The sequence below is a fragment of the Antechinus flavipes genome, chromosome 6 (assembly GCF_016432865.1).
Source record: "Antechinus flavipes isolate AdamAnt ecotype Samford, QLD, Australia chromosome 6, AdamAnt_v2, whole genome shotgun sequence".
Classification (NCBI taxonomy): Eukaryota; Metazoa; Chordata; class Mammalia; order Dasyuromorphia; family Dasyuridae; genus Antechinus; species Antechinus flavipes.
Genome location: NC_067403.1, coordinates 26,850,023 through 26,869,622, shown reverse-complemented (window position 1 = coordinate 26,869,622; position 19,600 = coordinate 26,850,023). Strand labels below are relative to the sequence as shown.

At 35.0% G+C, this 19,600-nt stretch overlaps 1 protein-coding gene across 1 annotated transcript in view; it reads right to left on the bottom strand.

Moving 5' to 3' along the window:
* NWD2 (NACHT and WD repeat domain containing 2) overlaps positions 1-19,600 on the bottom strand; it is a 157,098-nt gene that overhangs the window by 16,267 nt on the left and 121,231 nt on the right. The gene's annotated exons all lie outside the window — the stretch shown is intronic.

Genomic DNA, 19,600 nt, shown 5'->3' with positions numbered 1-19,600 from the left:
TTCATACAATACCAGCAGGGCTTTAATTAATGAGACTGTTCAGGATTTTTGCCAAGAAAACCCCAAATGGGGTCATGAAGAGTCAGACAAAACCGAACAACAACCTTTCCTGACTTCTATATTATACTGCTTAGTTTATAGAGAAAATATATGATGATTGAACAAATTATAAAATTTTAGTCTGAGGCAATTGATGTTGGTCTGAATGACAGCTCTTAGGATGACTTATTAATCCTACACCCTGAATGGATGAACAGTATCCATCTAATATTTATCTGGTTCACCATATGATAATGTTTGGATGTGAATTCTGTGTAATACAAATCTTGACATAATTATAATGAAAATGTTTGTATTCCTATTTTAGTGCTATATCTGTTTTATCTTAAATATGTGTTAAGTTCATGTCTGAACTTCATTGCTATTATGTTTTCTTAGCTATGAAAAACTAGTTTTTTCTTTTTTGAAATTGTTGATATCTCCATAGATCCCACAGTGCAGCTTTGTTAATTTTTGTGTTACCCACTTGGGATTTTGGGTAATTTAGAGAAGGTAAGGGTTGATATTTGCCATTACATGATAAGTGGGAAAAGGCTTTTACTGAGTAAAAGAAAAATGTTAAAAGGGAAAAAAACCCTGTTTCCAGATATTTTAGAAATACAGTATATATTTATCTTTAGATTTATCTATACAGCAATGGTGTGCTGGGAAAAGTCACTGAATTTGGAGTAGTAGAATCATTGACCAACTGTAAGCTCTAAATGGGACCTTCGGAAGTCTATGAGATCAATGCTTTCACTTTTCACATGAAGAGACTGATGATAGGAAGTAAAATAGCTGTTCTAAAATTACAGCCTGGCAGTAATAGGGCTTTGATTAGAATCTGGTTTCCCCGCTTTCCTACCTGGTCCTTTTCCCATCTCATTTCACAGTGAGGGGAGCAAAGGATGGAATGTTGAGTGAACCCCAATTTCTGCTGAATGGGAAGATCAAGAAGCCTTAGCTTCTTCCTCGTTCTTCAGTGTGGGAAGAACCACAAGTAGGCTCAGAATCACACAACTCTCATGGCAGGATTTTACTTCCTTTTCTCTTTTTATCTTTTAGATTATCACATGCATTGCCGGAGCTAGCTCAGTGTTTGGGAGGCTCCGAAGGAAAGTGTGGGAGAGGAGAGATATTAGACTGGTTACTCATCTGAAAGGCTACAGAGCCATTGTGATGACCTCATTTTTGAATTGTTTCCATCTGAATTGTCTTAGGAAGATTCTGAAGATCACCTGGCAGGAGAAGGTATCAGACACTGAGGTCCTTTCTTGAAATAAACCTCCAACCATTCTAACTACGTCTGCTGCAGAGGGGCAACTCCACTGGGCTGGCCACATTGTTTAATTGCCAAAAAAATCATGGAGAACTCACACAGGGCAAGTGCTTACAAGGTGGTCAGAAAAAGCGATACAAGGACATTCTCAAGGTCTCTCTTAAGAATTTTAGAATCGATTGTATGACATGAGAGATACTAGCACAGGATTGCCCAGCATGCCGTGCCCTCCTCAGAGAAGGTGCTGTGTTCTATGAGCAAAGCTGAATTGAATTAGCCCCAAAGAAATGCAAGATGTGTAAAATTAGAGAAGCTATTGAAATAGCACTCCGAGCTCATGTTGGTTTGATCAGCCCCAGTCGGATGCACTGTAACTCAACTGTAACTTAGTCATGTCATTTTGGTCAGAATGAAGGACAACAACTGAACTGAAGAAGAGTCACCAGGTTTCTTAAAAGCTTAGCCACATACATGAAGCCATTTCCCCCCTCTTTTTAAAAATAGCATTTTAATTTTTCCCAATTATATGTAAAGACAATTTTTAATATTCCTTTTTTACAAGATTTTGAGTTCTACATTTCCCCCCTCCCACCTTCCCCTCCCTTTTTCTCAAAATGGTAATTTATATGTTATATATGTACAATCATGTAAAACTCATTTCCTTATTCCTTTGTGATGCTTTTCCAAGCTCAGATTCCTTCCTGCTCTAAGCATATGATCCTACATCTGCAGTTCGTGGTTAGAGACAGTCTATTCTGGGTGGCTCATGCCGGGAAGCACCTAGTATAATATTTCCTATATCATGAAGCCATTTTTTGACCAATAATCCTCCCAATACAAAAGAAAGAGCTGATGCCAGATGAAGTATGAAAGAATGAAGTATATAACACACACTTACTTCATTCCCAACTGCCCCACCAACCTTTACCCACCTATTTCTTTACCATATTTCATTTAGTCATGGACCAGAGAATCAATAATAATTTAAAAATATTTATCTTAATTTGGCAACTGGCCCTTGACATTTTTATTACTTGGTCGACATAATGTATTTGACAATAAGATATGTTTCTTGTACTACAGTTTATCATTTAAGGAAGGAAGATAAAAATATGCTGATATAACTCAATCTAAGACAATTATTGAGTTCCTGCTATGGGCCAAATAAGGCAAAAATGACTGCATACCCCAGATTTAAAGCAATTTAAGGGGTATCTTTTCCTCGTCTTGCTTTCCTTTGGATGGGATCCTCATGATTTATGCAGAATGACTTTTCAAGAGCCAAGACAGAACGTGATCCTAATCCTATCCTTCAACCTGTAGAAATACAAGGAATCTAAAAGAATTCCAAATCTTTCTAGAGACCTAGGCTTAGAGGGTCCCAATGAAACACAGAGAGAGTAAAACCAGTTCTATTTCACTATTTAATTCAGTGGATCTTTATAAAAGTTCTAATATTATATGAAAGGGACTGTGTCAATAGCTGGAGATATAAAGACAAAAATGAAAGAAGATGACTTACCAGAAAAGAAATATTTTTTGGGAAACTATTTGATTTGAGACTGATAAGCTCTTCAGAAAACAAAATTTTCACTTTTGATAGTTATTTGGGTATTGCATAGACAAGTAGCTACTATTGTAACTATAAGGTCCACTCTATGGAAATTTAGATTTATTCCCTTCTATCCATAGATTTAAAATTTAAAAACCCTGTAATTCAATGCTAAAGATAATTATTCTTTATAGACCAAACAGCACTTGATGCATTCATCTTGTACTAGGAATTTCTTTAATTTTAGATGTATTCAAACAAATGTTTGAATAGATTTAAGTATTTTTTAAAAATTAAGGATGGAAAGTGAAATTAAGAATATTGAACGAGATCACTGAAACAAAAACATTAAGAAATTCACATGACAACTTCTATGAACTTTTGGGTTTTTTCTTGATAATTGGACTCTGCATGAATCTGAATTTTAATGGACTCTCCATTTTCTCTTCCCTCACATTATAAATTGATAGATATACATATATTGATCTGAGGGAAATTACTTTTAAAGGCCAAGAACAATATTTTTAATTGATTTCATAGATAAAAGTCTAATTTTCCTCCCTCTTTCATGCTTCAGGTGCTGCCAGTTCTCTCTTGTACTTGCATTAGAGAATTAACATGGTTGATTGATTAGTTCCAGGAGCAGCAACTAAATTTCATTGAAGTAAACTGCCCCATGGAATCAGGGAATGCCTGAAGATCTTTGTGAGCAGAGTTTCTAGCTGCATAAAATTACCCTGATTCTGCTTCTGGATGTTAGGAAGGTCATGTATGGGCAAGATTATCCATAGTATATCCATATTATATCAATGACTAAATCTGTAAGGGGGAGACTGATTTGTTCCCATTGCCATATAAGCTAAGGGCTGGCTCAAGAATTTATGGGCTCTGAGAAAAGTCCCATTTGTGGGATTTTATGACTCTGATGTCCCTGCAGATACAATTATAACAGCCTCACACTTTTAACATGTTATTTTCTTTGATTTTTGAAAGGTCAAGAAATAATTTCATTACTTAATTCTTTTACACACACACACACACACACACACACACACACACACACACTCCACAATCTTTTTCCATTTGAAATGGCTGAGTCTGAAAGATACTATTCTCCAATTTCCTTTGCCAAAGGTTTTAGGAAGAGTTTATCCTCTTTGGGTAATAGGTATTGGGAGGTTTTTTCTTCGTACTTGCATTAGTGCTTAATTTAGAGCTAACATCCTCCTTTTTTGTCTTGTCTGCTAGTTCAGATGATTTTAGAACTTCCCAGCTGAGTTTGGATTGGGATTCAAGCCAACTGAGCTACAGTTCCTTCCCAAATTAGTCCAAATTGAACCTGGTAGTTTGTGTAAGTTTACAGCTGAGTGAAAAGTAGTCTACATTTTCATCACTTGGTTGAAAATATTCCTATTTGTGAACAGAAACAGCGGCCATCTTTCACAGCAGAGTGAAGAGAACAATGGACTAAAGCTTTGGGTTTTGATTTTCATGTATGATTTGGGGCAGGTTATTTCACCTCTTTGTGTCTCAATTTTTGTATTTATAAAATAGCAAAATTAATACTTGTACCACTACCCTATTGAGAAATTATTGTGAGGAAGAAGCTTTGTAAATCCTAAAGATTATGTGATTGCTAATTATTATGATCATCCACATTTCTGAGTTAATGATCTATAAAATATATGCAAACATGCAAATGCACAATTTTTTGTCCACATATTCTATGATCTAGTCATGCTGGTCAAATTCAAAATCTATCTTTCAAATCTGCTTTTTTACTGTTCTCCTAGCTCCTTACTACTATTTCTGGCTTTTTTCTTCCTGTTGCTCTTTTTACTTTCTCTCCCCCTACTGCACCCTTCCCTCTGCTCCATTCTGTGCTTTTAGTGCTCGTCTTTTGAAGTTACCTTCTATTTATGCTACAAATATCTTATATGTACAATTATTTCTATTTTGCCAATATGAGCTCCTTCTGAGGGTAAGGCTTTTCTTTTAACCTTTGAATCATCAGTGCTTAGCAAATAGTAAGAGCTTAATAAATGCTTGCTGATTGCCTAACAAACAGACAATAATAGCTGACTTCTATATAGAGTTTTAAGTACTACTTTACACACACAAATAATAACAATGATAATAACTAGCATTTCTATAGTGTCTACTATTCTAAATATTTTACAAGTATTACCTCTTTTAAGCCTGGTAAATAGAAGTTATTATATCTAAGTGACATAGGCAGAGATTATGTGATTTGTCCAAGGTCACACAAAACTAGGAAGTGTTTGAATCCAGATTTGAACTTGTTTTCTTGATTCCAGGTCCAGTGACCTATAGATGGGGATTCCCAGCTTACTATATACATGGTATCATTAGATCTTTACCACTCTCTTCAGAAGCAGGGATTATTAATATCACCATTCTGAAGATGAGGAAACTGAGTATTAGACTAGATTAGGTGGCTTAAGCATAGTTATCTAATTAGTAAATAGCAGAAGTGGGGTATAAATCCAAATATCTCTGGAACCTAAATATAAGATTCTTCAATACCACAGAGATGATGAGATCCTTTTATCCATCCAGATTATGGAACTGAGGCACAGATTGGTTAAGAGACCCACCCAAGATCACAAAGATCCTAAATGGAGATGTCCTTTGATCTCTAAATCCTATTTCCATTGTGCCATGCTGCTGTCTCTCACAACAGCATAATTATCCATTGATATGCCCTCAGAAACATATGTGGATACTCCAAGGTGTCTGTACAGAGATACATAAGAGGGTGATGAAACTGGATGAGTAGAAGAGAGAATGGGTCAATGGAAATTCAAACAGAGGGTAATCAGGAAAGAATGGTACAAGGCAAAAGGTGTTCAGATGAGCAGGTATAGGATATGGTGAGCACCTTCAGTGAGAGGAAGAAAGAACAAAATGGAATACTTACCATGCCACATTGTAAATCAAAAAGGGAAGGCACATAGGATGATCTTTTTAAATTTTGAGTTTTAGGTGGCATGTGTTGAGTGGAGAAGGTGGGTCTGCCAGTTATACATAAGGCAGAGAGGTGTCAACCTCTTAGAGATGAAAGGAAGACAGACAAGCTCTGTCTCCTAAATAGAATTGAGTAGAAAATGGAATAAATGGTGTCCATAGTCAGTCATCAGAAGAATCTGAAGTGATTTTTATTAATATTCTCCAAAAACGAAATGCCAGCATACAAAACTAGGAGAAATTTTTCCCCTTTTAAAATATAAGGAAGCTCTAGTGTCTATTTCAATATACATGAAAATGGGATACAGGCTGAGAATAAATTTCTTTCCATTTTTACTTAATATGTAAAAGAGTAACTCAAAGTTGAAATGTAGATTAGGTTTCCTTGAGAGCTATCAAATCACACCCACCTCTTATCTTTCTGTTGCTTTCTTTGTACCTTATTTTTAAATGGAATTCATGGATCACCCATGTTCTTTTATTGCTATGATCAAAAACACAGTCGAACTGCTTATAGCAATAACTCTTTTTGTTTTTCTACTTACTACAAAGTGTTCCTGTCTCCAAGGAAGTTTCATTTCTAAGGGGAAAAAGCCCTGAATACATTCCTTATTCTTTTAGAATAAAGGTATATAACCTGCCAGAAGAAAAGGAAGTGACTTTTGGCACAATTGTATTATTTGATCATGGTGTGGGCCAGTTAACTTTGTTCTATCCCAACAGGCACAACCCCTATCCCCGGCAGGTCATCCAGCCTACATGTATGTGTGCCTTTGATCCCAAGGAGAGATCACACGAGATAATAAAAAAATCTTCCCCCACCATTATCAAAAGAATTCAAAGCATATGCCCTACTGATGGTGAGTCAGTACTGTCTGCTCTAAAAAAGGTTACTTTGCCAAAGATAGTAATAATCAAGACTTAGTCCTAAAGAAGATGACCTAATTACTGGAATTTCATTAAACTGTTATTAAAAGCAAAAACAAGAATCTGGAACATGCTGAAACTTTGTATTAGTGCTGAATCACAAAACGAAGAATCTCTGAATAGTTTATGCACATTATATTCATTGAGTTAAATTCAATGGACTCAAGTTTACGGTTCTCCCTAGGCAAGTAAAAGCTTAGATAAAACAATTTAATGGGAGATAAACGATAGGCTCCATGAGTAACTTTTCAGTCTGATATGAGTTCAGATCATATATATATATATATATACATACACAATAGATTTAGCTACCTGGAAGGGAATGTTCCTAAATAGAAGATAAAGACAGAATTGCATGTGATACTGAATCTATACATTCATTATTATATATTTGCTTCCTGCATTTCTGAAGAAGCCATATACATACACACATACATATAGACACACATACATATACATATGTGACTATTCCCAAGATCTTCAAAAAGTTACATAAGCATATGTCTTTGTTTTCTTCACCCTCTTCCCTTAATAATTTTTTAAGTCTAACAGCAAACCAACCAGTACTGTTATCCCTCTTGAATGAATGTAATCCCCCAAAGACCCTCAGGGATACATTTAGAAACAAAGAAAACTAACACTGCTATCTCACCAATTAAAAAACTGGAAAGTATATGATGGAGTTTGAGAAGCAGAGATGGATAAAGAAACAAAGACTAAGTCAATACATATTTCATCTTTCACCATGAGTATCTGATATTTTGCATTGATGTCGGGCTCCATGGATTCAGAGAAGGTGTCTCTTTGGGGAAAATCAGAAATGTGTATATCAGAAGGTAAAACATGTTGACTACATCTTACACTAACTTAGGATTGGTCAATTGTGGAGTGTTCCTGCTTAATGTGTTTCTGAAATAAATATAGGATGTGTTAATATGGATAGAAGAATTGTACATGTTTAACATATATTGGATTACTTGTTGTCTAAGGGAGGGGGGGGAATCAGGGCGAAAACCTGGGACACAAGGTTTTGCGAGGGTGAATATTAAAAACTGTCTTTGCATATATGTTAAAAATAAAAAGCTATTTAAAAAAGAATATGTGCAGGAGAGGTAGAGTGAATAGAGCACTGGCCCTGGAGTTAGGAGGACCTGATTTGAAATCTGGCTTCAGGCACTTAACATTTCTTAGCTATATGACACTAGGAGATTCACTTAACCCCAATCGCTTCTTGCAAAAAACAAAAAACAGAGTATGTGCATGTTATTTTTGTGTCTGTGTTTGAAGGAACACAGTACTTTCTCCTGGAGTATAGAGTTCTGAAGTGGGAGAGACGAATTACTCATTTTGATAATCAGTAAATATATAGATTACTCATTGTAGTATAATAACTTCTCACTAGCCCAGTTCATTTTCTCCTCTAGTTTTTTAGTTGCATACCAAATTCATTGATCTGTTTCTTCTCTCTTTTATTAATTTACTCACCTAGAGATACAAATTTCCCCCTAAATATTGCTTTGGCTGTGCCCCACAAATTGTGGTATGTTGTCTCACTGCTCTTGGACCCATTCATTCTTTAAGATTAGGCTATTTAGTTCCAAATTAAATTCTAGTCTATGCTTTCATAGTCCTTTATTGAATGTATTCTTGGTTACATTCTAGTCCAAATAATGAATTTAATATTTTTCTTTTCTGTATTTGGGCGGTTTTTAATGCCCTAATACATGATTGATTTTTGTGAATGTACCATATGTAGCTGAGAAAAAGTATACTTCTTTTAATAACCATCCAATTTTCTCCAGAGATCTATTATATCTAACTTTTCTAAAATTTTATTCTAATTAGGTTTATTTTTACTTTTGCTTGGGTTTAGATCATAACTGATACTCCTGTTTTTTTTAAACTTCAGCTAAAGCATAATAAATTCTGCTTCAGCCCCTTACCATTTACTCTGTGTCTCTCTGATTGAAGTATGTTTCTTGTAAATAGAATATTATTGGATTCTGGTCTCTAATCCATTTGCTATTGCAATAGTTTTATGGTCATCACATCCATGGTTATATTTACTGTGTATTTCCTCCATCTTATTTTCTTCTGTTTATCCTCATCTCTAATACTATATTCAAAACTGGTCTATCTCCTAGTCATCTCTTTACTGTACATTAGCAAATTTCTCCTGCCAAGATGTCTTCCCTCAATACTTTCTGCTTACAAGTGATCCTCACAGTTGCTACCAAGATCTTTCTCTACCATGTTTTTGCCCACATAACTTCATTTCTCAAGACTTCTCATAGTTTTAAGTATCAGGACCCAGGAGTTTTGTTCTGTTCTTTCAAAGTCTTGATCAGGTGCTGTACGATATTTTATTTGCTGTATCCAAAATGAGACCTAAAGTCATTGAAAAGAGAGGGTCTAGTTAACACACTAAAAAAACAAAATGGATTAAAAATGTATATTGTCTAGATTATAACATGCATTGGGACGGGCGGCCCAATGTGTTAGTCTTCCAATCAATCTGCATTTCATGTGTTTATTATGTGCCAGGTACTGTATTAAGCATTATATCCCTAATGCAGGTACTGTACTAAGCATTAGGGATATAAAGATAAAAATAAAACATTTTTCTGCCCTCTGGATATTTATTTTTCATTGAAAGAAAGCAACATGTATGTATACAAAACCCATGCAAACTTAATACAGGTAAAAATTTTTTGAGGGGAGACACTAGCATCTAAGAAAACTGGTCATTGGAGGAGTTGATCTTTAAATAAAGTTGAGATTTCTCAGAAATAAATGAGGCAGGAGTATATTCATGGCATGCAGACAACCTGTGAAAAAGCATGGAAATAGGAAATGGGGTGTTTCTTTGTTAAGCACAGCAAAAGGGCTAGTTTGTGAAATAAAGCATATATATTAAGATTACAACAAAATGGAGGTTGAAGCCAGATTGGGAAGAACTTTAAATACCAACTAGAGAAGTTTGTATTTGATCCATGATGTTAATAGGGAACCACTATCTTTTATTGAATAAGATACTAACATGGTCAGTCCTTTGCATTAGAATTTATATCCTGGATAGATGTTATAGGTGGATGTAGAACTGGGGACCAGCATGAGGTCAGGTTGTACCAAATATAGGCAATTTTGCAGGACTCTCAGTGATCCCAAGCTGCTCACTCTTATTTACAGAAAACCAATATTTTCTGTATTGTGACGCTTTAAAATTATGAATCATGGAAAACAAAGATCCCAGGCAAATGAAAAACATGGGTGACTCACTGAGCAATGAAAAGATGCAAGGCAGGTGAAACAACCTACAGCAGCTTATGTAGGATGACTTAAATGTAAGAAAGAGGCATTAAAAAATCATCAAATCCATTTATTATTGCAAAAAGAGTTGAGTGTAGAAAGGTTAAAGGATAAATAAGACCAACCTTAAAGCTTCTCTAGTATGCACAAATTGCTCAATCAGAAGAAAGATTCCACTTGGGAGGGTCCTTTATGATAACTGTAGACATGTGCAGGTAAGGCTCATACTGAAAGAGAAGGGGTGATTCCCTACAATCTGTAGTGGTGGTTGAAAGCCATTCTGTTGACATCACAGTTTATCAATTTCTTGAATTATTTTTGCCTACTCTTCTCCTTCATCCAGAGATCTCACTCAGTGCTTCCAGTCATTCTATCCTAATCTTGATATCTCTTCCCATAAGCTTAGAAATCTCTCCCAGCGTAGAGTCCAGGAGCAGTGAAGATAGTTCTTCTGAATTTTGTTTTGGGTCAGATCCCATCAATAATATTCTATTCAGTTCTGAATATCACATTTTAGAAAGATAATAGTAAACTGGAAAGTGTCCAAAGGAGTTAAAGAGCCTCAAGATCATGATATATGAGGATCCATTCAAAGAACTGAGGATGTGTAGCTTTCAGCAGGAAAGCCTTGGACTGAGGTGGTGGTGGAGGGGGATGCTTTCCTTCAAGTATTTGAAAGTCTATTGTGTGGCTGAAGAATCAGGATTATTTTGTTTGGTCCTAGAGAGCAGAAAAGCAGCTTAATCCTTAAGGAAAATTAGTTATCCAAAAGTTGAATGAGCTGTGCTGCAAGGTAGTGGTTTCCCACTTTGAGAAATCTTCAAGTGAAAAAAGTAGAAAAAATATAAGCACCAAAATCTAAACTGAATGCTACAAAGTGTAATGCTTAAGTTTGTCCCCAGAGGAGAGCTTACATTCTACCTGAAGAAAGTAGTTACGTAGAGAAGTAAATGTTAGGTGAAACATAAAGTAAAGATGGGAATCAGGGAACAATTCACACAGGAGAATGATATCTAAAACAGCTAAGGATTCTGAGAGGCAGAGGTGAGAGGAGTATATTTCAGACACAAGGGAAGATGATGTGAATGAAAAGAGATGGGGAGATGGAATCCAGGTTGTTTTTTTTTTTTAATTTTAATTTTTTAATTTTTAAAAACTTTTTATTGACAGAACCGATGCCAGGGTAATTTTTTTTTTACAACATTAACCCTTGCACTCACTTCTGTTCCGATTTTTCCCCTCCCTCCCTCCACCCCCTCCCCCAGATGGCAAGCAGTCCTATATATGTTAGATATGTCACAGTATATCCTAGATACAATGTATGTGTGCAGAACCGAACAGTTTTCTTGTTGCACAGGGAGAATTGGATTCAGAAGGTAGAAATAACCCGGGAAGAAAAACAAAAATGCAAATAGTTTATATTCATTTCCCAGTGTTCTTTCTTTGAGTGTAGCTGCTTCTGTCCATCCTTGATTAATTGAAATTGAAATTGAATTAGCTCTCTTTATCAAAGAGATCCACTTCCATCAGAATACATCCTTATACAGTATCGTTGTTGAGGTATATAATGATCTCCTGGTTCTGTTCATTTCACTCGGCATCAATTCATGTAAGTCTCACCAGTCCTCTCTGTATTCATCCTGCTGGTCATTTCTTACAGAACAATAATATGGAATCCAGGTTTAGGAAATAATTAATAGGACTGGAATGGACAAAAGGGAATAGAATAAAATGTTCTGAAAGATAAACTTGAGTAAGATTACAGAGGGCTTTGCTTGGGTGAGGAGTTTTGTTTTTTCTCCTCAAGGTAATGAGGAACTATTGATGATTTTGAATCTGCGGAGTAATATTCAAATTCAATTCTATTCAACAAGCTTTTATAAATATCTCCTATATACTGCAGACTATGCTAAGTATTGGGAAGATTAAGAAAAAAGTCTCTATTCTTCAAATAATGTTTATATTTTATGCCAGAGGAGATAGGGAGCCACAAACTTTTATAATTCCTAAGGCTAGTAAGTTTAGAGATTCTATGTACAGTCACATTCACACTAGCTCTCCAAGAAAAAAAAATTACACATGATCCAGTTTTAAGTTTAATGTGCATTATTAATATTTTCTTCATCACTTTCTAAAATCTAGACAATTAGCAAAACAATAAATTGAGATCAAATTTAACATTTGGCTTTTGTGAATCTGTTGGAACTGGTTCCATCCCAGCCTAGTTTATCCTAATACTAGAAAAGAACCATGTCTAAGAAGCAACTGCTGAAATTTTTTTTAGGTCTATTATGAATAAAACAAACTCAACATTTTTTTAAAAAGCACATTTATATTTGTTTTATGTTACATAGATTTATATATAAATGTTATATATTGTAAATTACATATGGATTATAATAAGTATTTCTATATAAGTATATTTATATATATTTGAGAGTTTTAATCATAACTTTTTATTTCAAGTTTATCACATAGTAATGAAGAATTGAAGGGTTGTGAAATAATATTCACAAGGTGTAAATGGAAAATAAACATATATTCTTATCTAACCTTTGTTCTAAGCCAAATCTTCTTGCCTCACCTAATGGTAAAGAATTACATTTGAGCTTGGCTCTAGTCTAACTCATTTTACAGATGAGGAAATGAAGGCCCAGGAAAGCCAAATGATTTGCTCAAAATCATCCAGATAGTTATTGACTTAGGTAGGATCTAAACTCAGATACTTTGATTACAGATTCAGTGCTTTTCCTACTTTTCCTTCTAAGATCATTGTGGTTCCTAGTGGTTTCAGATCCATTGTGAATAAAGAAAATAAAAAACATAACCTTTCTTTTTGTTTGGCATTGGAAAGTAATACAAGAGTCACCTGCCATATTTTGTGATATCATCATCATTATTCTGTAGCTGACATTTAAAATAAAAATCATTAAGAATTCGGTTTAGTCTTCTCTTGAATAGTCTAATTAAATTTTGATTATGCTAGAAATCCTCTAACTGGAATTTAACTTAATAAAACAAAAAGGAATAACAAAAGGTATGTAAAAATTGTTATTTTTTTCTTTTATGCTACATGGATTTCCCAATGTGAGGCCCTTAGAATAAAACAATTTTCCAATTCCAATACCTCGTGCTGCTCTTACAGCCAAAAACTAAAAGGATTTTAATTGATTTACCACTTGTTTCTTTTTGAAAAAGGAGAATCAATTTTTCTTTTTCACTTCAGTCCCATTGGCCATTATGGCTATTGCAAGTTTCAGTCAATTCAATTCTCCCCTGAAGATGAAAGAAAAAATGATGAGAAACCTGCTAAAGTTGGCAATATGATGTGATGGAAAAAAGCATAATCTAAACATCAGAAGGTCAAGATTCTAGTCCCCGCTCTGCCAATTATTAACTGTAGGAACATGGCTGGTCAGCCTAGGTTTCCTCATCTATAACATGAGGCACTTTCCACCTTCGAGAGGTACTAATGTGTTTTGATACTTGGTATTGGTACAGGATGTCAGGAAAACTGGAATGTATTCAAGGGAGATAGCAGAAAAAAAGTCATGAAATCTTTACGTATTAAATTTCCAGTCACACCAAATTGTGAAGGAAAGTATTGCTCTAAGTACTTTACAATTATTATCTCATTTGATTCTCACAACAACCCTGGGAAGTGGGAGCTATTATTAACTTTTATTATTGAGAAAACTGAGGCAGACAGTTTAATTGACTCAATAAGAGTCACACAATTGAATGTGAATTCAAGTCTTCCTGACACTAGATCCAGCATCCTCTCCACTGCATTGGCTTGCTGCCTCTGAAAATGCTAAAAAGAAATAGTTAATTAGAGAAAAAATAAAACCAAGAAAGGAGGATGTCTATACTCAGAATCATCACGGGGTTAGCTGGGGACTGTGCACATGGGTCACTTTCCAGGTGAGTTGTTGGATTTATGGGCTTTTAAAAATGGGGATTTTAAAGGATTCACAGTTCCATAAATCTTGACCCTGACACTAGACACCTGTCTTAAAGTGGTTAGCGAAAAACTATTGCCAATACATTCTTAAGATTTTGAATTAAAAAAAGAAAAATAGGAAAACTATAGCATATGTCAACCATGTCAATGTTGTATTAGATTATTTAAAATAGCAAGTCAATATAAAGTGGATTATTGCTGTGACAAAGGAAATGCTGAGTTGGTAAATTTAGAAAAATATGGAAAGATCTGAACTTATGAAGGAAGATGTTATCCATGTTTGGAGAAACAGAATGACAAGTGTATTACAGTATTTCAGATGTATATTTGTATATATGTGTATGACTGTATTTATATATGTATATATATGTGTTTATACAAGTGTGTGTATAGATATGTGTGTATCTGTGCTTAATTGTAGCCTTCTTGGGGAAGAGGAGGGGAGAAAAGTGGGAAAAAATAAAGTAAAAGAGCACAGTATAAAACAAAAGAAAATCTACAAGGAAGCAAATAAAAGATGGATGACTGAACACAATGTGTAGTATTTATTATATAAATGAAATGGAAATTTATTGTTTTAAATTTTGAATGCTCTCATGTTCTGCTGCACACGTGGCTCTTTTCCTATTTTGTATTTAGATTTTAAATAAATCATTAAAAAAAAAGATTTGGGGTTGGGAAAGGATCAACTACCACTTTTTTTTCAGATGAGGAAATAACCTAGGAAGGGGAATGTGATCTAAGGCAGGTAAGAAGTAGCAGAGACAGTATTTGAAATTAGGTCTTAGCTGTTGAGGGAAGGTTACAAGAAATCCTTTCCTTTGGTAGGGACAATAAGCAACTCAGCAAAGACAGCTTTTTCTTTATCTGGGAGGGTCCTCTGCTCATATTCCAAAATACTCAAAGGGGGAAAGTTAGCTCATTTTGTGGTAATTATTTTAAAAATGTATCAGTACTTGGAAGATATTCATTACCAAGAGCCAAGTTCAGTAAGTGATGCTACATTTTGTGTCCCGCTGCTGTTATCTTGATTAAGTGTACGCTTAATTCCTAATTAGAATTTTCTCTCTTTTTGGTCCCTCTTGTGTCATCTCCGCAGTCCCCTTTCTTTTTGGGAGCTAAGTATTATTAAATTAAGCTTGATTTGAATATGCATATAACTGATAACCTTAAAAAATAGTAACTATGCCATAAGATGACTGATTTGGTGCTTGTGCAAGGAACTTTTCAGGGAGCTTTTGTAAGGAGAGGGAATATTCTTGAGAAGGCTTTTGGGAGTTTCTTGGTTGTGTGAATTGTTTGACTTGTGTGAATTCAAATTAGTAAATCCAACATTAGGTCACTTCTCAGAAACTTTAACGGAATTCCTCACTGTTCTGACTTGATATTTAAGATTTTCAGAATTAGCTCCATTCTCCCTTTTTGTCTTATTTTACATGATGATGCTTTACATATTCTAAGCTTGAGTAGAATGGCTTATTGAGCCACCTCAACTCCCAAATCTTTCCTTTTGATTAATTATTCATTAAGGCCCCTTTCAAATGTTATATCCTTTCATAAAGCATTTCCTGGTTATCTTCATTGGAAGTGATCTCTTCCTTCTATGAATTTTCAAAGAACTGACTTTATATATAGCATTCCCTTCTAATATATAGTTACTTCATCTGTGTCTTATCTTCCCTATTAAATTATAAGCTCTTGCAAGACAGACTGAATCTTTTATCTTGTATCTCCCTTAATGTCCTGCTCAGTGATATACACACAAGAGATGCTTAAAAATATTTTTTGAATGAATGCTGAATGAAAGAGATAATGGACTATAGTATCATATGTTACCCAGAGAAAGAAGATCGGTTTATCCTAGGCATTCTCACAAAAGGAATAATAATGGCCCCAAAGGTCTTAAACATGTCTCATTATTAGAATTAGATGCTTTGTAATTCTCTTATTTTTTTAATTTTTAATTTTGGAAAATGAACATGAAAATTGGGCTAGGACTAGGGACTGGACTTGTGATTACATTGCTTTTAGAAACTCCAACTGTGATAGGGATAGGGACTGGACTTGTGATTACACTGCTTTTAGGAACTCCAGCATGAGAAAACTCCTATCGATTCAGGTCAAGTACTATTTAAATTGTAGCCATTAGTACTATAAGTTGCAACAGTACTTCTGGGTCTCCACAGAACTTTATATATGTTATCTCATTTAATTCTCATGAAACTTTTGGTTATCACTTCCCCCATTTTACAGATGAGGAAACTGAGGTTAAGAAAGTGGCCAGATTACTTGGAAGTTAAATGAGCATATATAGGCAGGACTTGAATACAGACCTTCCTACTTCCACTATCAGCTCTCTATCTGCTGTGCCATGTTGGCTCTAGAACATGAGCATACTTGTATTTTATTCTATAGAAACTCACCTCCTAATGAATGATAGACTCCTTAAAGATTTAGAGAAATTTGCATTTATCTACTAAAGTTCTAGTATTTACAGGTTTGCAGGGTGGGGCATTTTTTCCTGTTTCAATTCAATTTATGGGATTAGAAATTATCGAGTCCATTTTCCTTATTTGCCTAGATGGGGAAATTGAGGCAGAGAAAGGTGAAGTGATTATGATGTCCAGAATCACAGGTATATTGAGTAATAGATCCTGAATTTGAACTCAGATCCCTTCACACTAAATGTGGTTTTCTTGCCAGCAGACTACATGGTCTGGCCAGCCGTGAAGGTTAATAAGAGAGGAAGCAAGGGACAACACGGGATGGAGAAACCACTGTGTGTGTTTTTAAAGTAAGAGACGACAAAATAAGATTTAAGTTGGGGGTTCAGCCACTTGTCTACATGTCTGAAGGAAAAGCTCAACTGTCAGAGGGAGGATCTTTATAAGAACCACCCTTTAATTCTGAGTGTTTTTCTAAGTGCAATCCACACACAGACTACTGCCCTGTGTCAAACGATCATTTTCTTCCCAATGCGATGAAAATTTGAGAACCATGGAGTTTGGCTCCTTAGACCTGAAACCTGACAGCAAATCCATAAGTCTGAAGCACCGCTACGTGACTCCTTGATATCTGCCATGAAAGCAGGAGTGGTTCAAGTGTGTGTACTGTGCCTCGATGACCGATTGATAAATACCCCAGGACTCGCCCAATCGGCAGTCACTGTTTGGAGAAACACAACTAAACAAGGCTCAAAACCAAACCAAACATCATCTTCCCACTTGATTTTTTTAGTTGCAACAATTCACACAAAAAAATTGGAATGGAAAAGACTTTTCCTTGGAAATAATTAGGTACCTGAGTTCTATGAGGTAATTGGTCTGCCACTCTGCCCTGCTTACAGATAACCTGTTTACAGATACTACCAAATCAGTCTTTTTCCTATAGGAATGGCTTAAAATAATGTCTTCAAGTAACAATATTTTAAGTCTGTGGGCCTTTTCTCAGCTCTGATTCACTATCATAATGAACATTTCAGACATTGCTCCCTACTTTATTATCCCTCATCCCCTACAAAAAAAATCCAATTCTACTTTTCTAACATGAGAATGTTTTGCCCCTTTCTTAGGACTGTATCCCTGAAGTCTTTGCCCTCTTGTATTATATTCTTTGCATCTAAATACAACTGCACAGGTCCCTAAAACTATTCCTCTATTTGCTGAACAAATAGCATTTCTCATTTACATTTTCACTTTATATTTAGGACTTAGAACTTAGGGTTGCTTTTGGAAAAAAATCTCAACCTTTCAACATCCTGATCAGAATGGAAGACAAATTTTAATAAGACCCTATTTTTAGGACCTAAAGGAGGAATTAGAGAACTGAAATTAAAAAATTCTATGGATTAATCCAATGAGTCACCCACTGAGCGTCTGCTTTAATTAAACAATCAATCATTCATCCATCAAGTACCTCTAATATACTAGGTACTCAATTTAGAATATTGCGTCATTAAATAATCCTTTTTTTTTCATAAAAGTTGGAACATGGTGCCTGTCAAGTTTCCACAGAAAGCTCTTTCATATGTATATTTTGATCTGAGTCAAGCCTGATATTCAGCCATTAAAGCCTTTGTTGGGGTCTTACTATATGTCACACTTGTACTAGTTTTATTTCCATCACAGCCAGTAGATCATGTTCTTTTGTCCACTTCAGTGACATTTGTTCATGTTTCCTTCACGGCCATCTGCTGTTATGATGCTAGCAGGGTTCTTATTGGTAACAGTCAGTGAGCTTGATGTTCCCACACACATCAGAGAGTGCAAATTCTCCAAGGGCAGAGAGGATGGGAGGCTCCTTGGTACCCCCTCTCACTTGGTTTCAGAGAGCTAAACTTAGGCTGAGCCAGAGGCAAAAAAAAATATGATTCCCTCTGGAGGGCAGACATCTGTCTATTTACAGAAGGCACACAGCTTCCTCATCCTCCACTGTCTCAGCAGAGTAATAGGATGCTGTTATATTCTACCATTCTACTCCCATCTACTTTTTTGAGTTATGTAGTCGGCGGGTATAGCCTGCTTTGTGCTAATTCTAGCTATGTAAACAAGGTATTCTTTCATGAACTAACAATGTTCCTTGGAAAATATTCTAATATATCTCTAAGTTGCTTTCAGTGTTGCACAGAGACCTAATAGAAGGATGTGAATGAGAATTCTTAGTAAAGAGCTAAGATTAACTTGGAATCCATGGATCTATGGGTAGTTTTCAGGGAGCCCCTGAAGTTATATAGAAAAAAAAATACATTTTTTAAACCAACCTTTGATTTTTCTTATAATCCCGTTTTATTTTATTAATTTAATTATTCTTATTCTATTACCTTTATTCTAAGGGCCCATAGATTTCACTAAATGCCAAATGAATTCATGAAACAATAAAAGGGTAAGAAATTCTGTTGCGGAGAGAAGAATTAAGCTGAAATTTATTCACAAATATAATATTTATTAATATAAATTAATTTATTAATATTTGGTCCATGTAATTAAAAACTAAAAAAGAATCTTTATTGTTTAACTAGCAAAGCTATAGCAGAAAATTCTGTTATCCAAATTCCAAATGGCCAGAAAGTTTAAGTAACTGATTTTCTTTACCTTCTTTTATGAGAAAGAGTAAAAAGAAAAGTAAATAAATTGAAATCAAGGATTTACTCCAAAGCAACTTTCAGCAAATGTTCTTACACAATGCAGATATGTAGCTAGTCTATCTATCCATATAATAATGTACCAATTATCTCTATAGATAAACTATATAGCTATAGATAGATCTGTAGTTAGTATATTTTAATTATATACATAGAAGGGTTATTAAACTTTTGCCCCGCCATGGTAAATACAAATAAAAACAAGAATTCACGCCCTCAAGGGATGTATGGAAGACATCATATAAAGGTGACCTCGCAAGGGGCAGAGTAATATATAACGGTAGGAACATGTGACACGGGGCATGGAGGTCTGGTATTCTGCAATATAAGGCAGAAGTTTCAGAGCTGAGAGACATAGTTCGATCTCCTCTAGCTTTCACATCTAAAGTAGAATGCAAAGTC